The 4,406-nt window shown below is 37.3% G+C and overlaps 1 long non-coding RNA gene across 1 annotated transcript; it reads left to right on the plus strand.

The window, feature by feature from the left end:
• Positions 1-276: 276 nt before the first annotated feature.
• LOC132140288 (uncharacterized) lies at positions 277-2,703 on the plus strand. Its single transcript, XR_009433761.1, has 5 exons — positions 277-359; positions 1,660-1,768; positions 1,912-2,001; positions 2,115-2,179; positions 2,483-2,703. It is a non-coding gene; the product is annotated as an uncharacterized LOC132140288 (long non-coding RNA).
• Positions 2,704-4,406: the final 1,703 nt, after the last annotated feature.

The following is a 4,406-nucleotide window of genomic DNA, read 5'->3' on the forward strand; positions in this document are numbered from 1 at the left end:
TTGAAGAAGTTGTCAGGGAAGCTGAAGTCCTTCAAAGGTTCAACACATCACAGGTAATGTTGAAGATATTTAGTTATAACTGATTTACTTTAATTAATGTATCCTTACTTTATGTGTTAATAACCTTCCTTATAGTCCTTCCTTTCAAATATTTTGTTCACAGATCATTTCTAACACAGTCTAAACATGTATGTATCAAAACAAAGTTTTCCTTTTTCTTTATTTCAGCTGAAAAGGAAGACCAAAGGGCCTATCAAACCCTTGTCAAACTCTTGTCTTGTTTGTGGAGAGGAATGAATTTGACCATCTTGTGTGTTTATGGAGAAGACCAAAAGCTGCTAAGGCAGATATTTCCAGTGGTATGTCTGTGTTGATCTGTGCACCTCGACAGAACTTTACTTCATTTACATTTTGCACCGATTGTGTTTTTTTTTTTTTTTTTTTTTTTTTTACATACCTCACGACCCCATCAGTACAAGCCCTGTGCTACGTAAAAAGTAGTAATAATTCAAACAATTTCAGCAAATTGATATGATGTTGCACTAGTGTACTCTCCAGCTTTTCCTCCTGCTGTCACTGACCATCGCCTCACCTCTCATGCAGACTGTGCCCATTGTAAGTAGTCAGATCGTTTATATCTTAAAGTTTATATTGAGTCCACTGTATTCTTTATTAGCACTGTCTAAACCCGTTCTAACAGTACATGCTATCTGTCCACACCTCAAAGTCTGCCTTTATTTCCATGTTGATTTTAATTGAACACATCTGTCTAAAAGCAAGTCAGGAAATGCTGTTTAACTTGTCATGCGCTTTAAACATAAAAACATTGCGTCAAAGCAACTGAACAACATTCATTAGGAAAACAGTGTCAATAATGCAAAAATGATAATTAAAGGCAGTTCATCATTGGATTCAGTTATGTCATCTCTGTTCAGTTAAATAGTGTCTGTGCATTTATTTGCAATAAAGTCAACGATATCGCTGTAGATGAAGTGTCCCCAACTAAGCAAGCCAGAGGCGACAGCGGCAAGGAACCGAAACTCCATCGGTGACAGAATGGAGAAAAAAACCTTGGGAGAAACCAGGCTCAGTTGGGGGGCCAGTTCTCCTCTGACCAGACGAAACCAGTAGTTCAATTCCAGGCTGCAGCAAAGTCAGATTGTGCAGAAGAATAATCTGTTTCCTGTGGTCTTGTCCTGGTGCTCCTCTGAGACAAGGTTATGTTTATTATTATTCACTCTGTAGCGATGTTGTTGTCTGCCACTGTAAATGTTCACCCTTTTTAAAGTCAGGTCCATTCTGATTGGCTGTATTTATTGTTCATCAGCTGGAAAATATATTCCAATGATGTTGTTCCTATGATTCATTGAATGTTAAATGAAAATTAAAACTGATACTAATGATGTTGTTCCTCTGTGTCATTAAATGTTAAATAGTTGCAGTATGGACTCATTGGTGTGAAGAGGTCTTTAAACTGCTTACAACAATCCTGCTAGCATGTAATCATGTAGAAAATAATTCAGAATAATATAGCATGAAGATACATCTTTCTTTTTTCTCATTTTGTTAAACTTAAACACAAGATTCTGCCTGTTTCTCTTCATCTTAGTCCTTTACTCCCTTCACTCACTCACACATTCTCTTTTGCTCTGTTGTTAGGTAGAAACAGAGCGGATTGTTGCATGATGGCCTTTTTCCGTTTTGTCAACTGAACGTCTACTAGTGAGGCTCAGCAAGTTCTTGTCATGATCCACCATCTCCAAGAAAGGTTTGTAGAATATTATAATCAATATTAATTTAATCCTCTAACCTGAATCTTTTGGTGAATTAACTTATATCTGTCTTAATTTATATGTTTAACCTGCAATAATTATTAAACATGGGGTTAATACACATATTTTAGTTTTACAGCTGAAGAGCAAAAACACAAAGAACATCAGTCCTGTTGGGGATGAGGAATGAACATGGCTTTATTGTGCCAAAACAGAAAAGACTGAAAAGGTGCTCATTCCCATTGATTTGTCTGTATTCAAGCAATGCATTAGTGCAGCATTTGATGTTGATCTCTATTCAAGTCGGTAATTATCATTATTCAAATATACATCTTTTTATAGCTCCTAGAATGAACAAATCATCAGTGCATAATTTCTGGAATTTGGGCAGAAAATGACTGAATATGGTGAGTACTGACACCTGCACCTGTATTCACCAAAACTATTTTTCTTATGGACTTATAGTTTTTTTTTTTTTTTTTTTTAACGAGGATGAAGTCAGAAATGAAGAATGAGCCATGTTGTATATGAAGACTTCCGATGCAAAAGCCTTTAAGTTCTATCTGAAAAGTCCTTTCTGAGAAGAATTTTAGAAGAAAATTTCAGACAGATCTTAGAGGCCTTTGCATCTGAAGTCTTCATATGTACTATGAGTTTTCAATACATTACTGATTTGTTATGACTGCTTGTATTTTGTTCTACCTGTACAGAAAGACTGCATCAAGAGGTACAGTAGAAGGAAAGCTGGTAGTGAAAACATTTGTCTTTACTGACATGGTCCAGACTAAAGAGAAGCGTGTCTGAGGCCAGAGATGGAGGAGTCTTTGTTGACGGTGTATTCAATGGCCACCAAGTGCAGCACTACAGCCTGAAACTGTGAAGACTGCATTCCCAAACTACTCTGTGACAGCACAAATGTTACACCCATAAAAGAAACACCAGTAACACCACACACACACACACACACACACACACACACACACACACACACACACACACGCAGAACCGGATTTTACCAAGTGAGACATGTTCCTGGGACAACATCTTTGTTGTCCCTGGAACAACAATTGTGATTAACCAATCAGATTTGAAGAACCAGTTTATAGATTTTGTGAAGTTTATGCTTAAAATCACTGTTTGGTGCTTGTACATCAGTGTCATTATTCTATTATTTCCTCTGATTTTAGGGATTACTCATGGTTAAGGTTAGGTTTAGGTGTAGAGATATGTTCACGAATACATTTTTGGAGTAAAATGTTGTTCCAGGGTCAACAAAAAATGTTTACCCTGGAACACATCTAACTCAGCAAAATCAGGACGTGCCACACACACACACACACACACACACACACATATACACACACACACACACCAGTAGCCTCATATGCACTGCACTCTATCAGTTACACTGACTGGACTCTGACTCACTATTATTCTGCTCCCTGACATTCTGTTTGCACTAATTCATACTGTACTGTACTGCAAAGGTATATCTACAGTATTCAGTGATTGTTTATTATTTTAATTTTGTGTTCTCTGTACAGTATAATATTGCGCTATATATTATTTTCTACCTGTATTGAGCCCTTATGTATACTGTGTATATTTTTAATACTGTATATGTGTAGCAAATATATTCAGGGCTTGTCATACTGTTATAATGCAGAGTTTGCACAAAAGCATTTCACCACCTGTATACTTGCTATATGTGTATATATGCTACTTTATCTGTCTTTATGCTGCATCCTAGTTGAATATTGCATATGCTGTTATAGTATGGTATAAGTATGGTGGATATTCTGTACTAATAAATACTCCTTTTATTGATCCAAAGGCTTTAAAATCTAGGTTAAATCTCCACCCTCACTCAGGAAGGCAGGACACAAACAGCAATCTTTAAAGAAAAAAAAACAAACAACTCAAAAATAAATCAATTCCAAATAACCAACACAATTTTTTGACAAAACTTAGGACAAATTAAATCAAAACGGAGGCAATCTATTACAAACCAACAAAAATAAACCAATTCACATACATCACTTAAATTCACATAATAATCATAATAATACAAAAAGAATTTAAACCTTTCAGTAAACAAACACATCATACCTTTAAAACACCCATTTTACACCCAGACTGCTGTGGTTACCGGGGTTCTCGGGAGCGCTTGCGATCTACAAATACATATTTTTTTAAAAACACCTGCACACCATTCCCTTCATTACTTGAAAACGTACTCGGTTACTAACGTAAGCTCGGTTCCTTTTCAGGAACTCGAGCTGCGTCGAAACGCTTTTGGGGAACGTCCCTGACGAGACCGACTCTGAATATCGTGTGCAATCAGTCCATCGGAAAGGCGTGACGTCACGGGCGGGGTGAAGTAGCGACCAGGAAGCTATAAAAGCACGTGCCGTGCAGCTGGCTTCAGCTCGAATCTGTCAGCAAGCGCTCTGTGTGTGCATGTCAAAAGTCTGTCCTGTTGGTCCTATTTATTGTTGTCTGTCCCTTAGCTTAAAAAGATCGCTAAAACAGCTCAATATGCCTAAGCAAAAACAAAAGACCAAACATTTGAAGGGCGATTCCAAGCCACGTTACAGATTGTGTGTTCCTCCCTGCCCTCGCTACATTACGAGC

This window comes from Carassius carassius, chromosome 5 (genome assembly GCF_963082965.1).
Source record: "Carassius carassius chromosome 5, fCarCar2.1, whole genome shotgun sequence".
NCBI classification, from domain to species: Eukaryota; Metazoa; Chordata; class Actinopteri; order Cypriniformes; family Cyprinidae; genus Carassius; species Carassius carassius.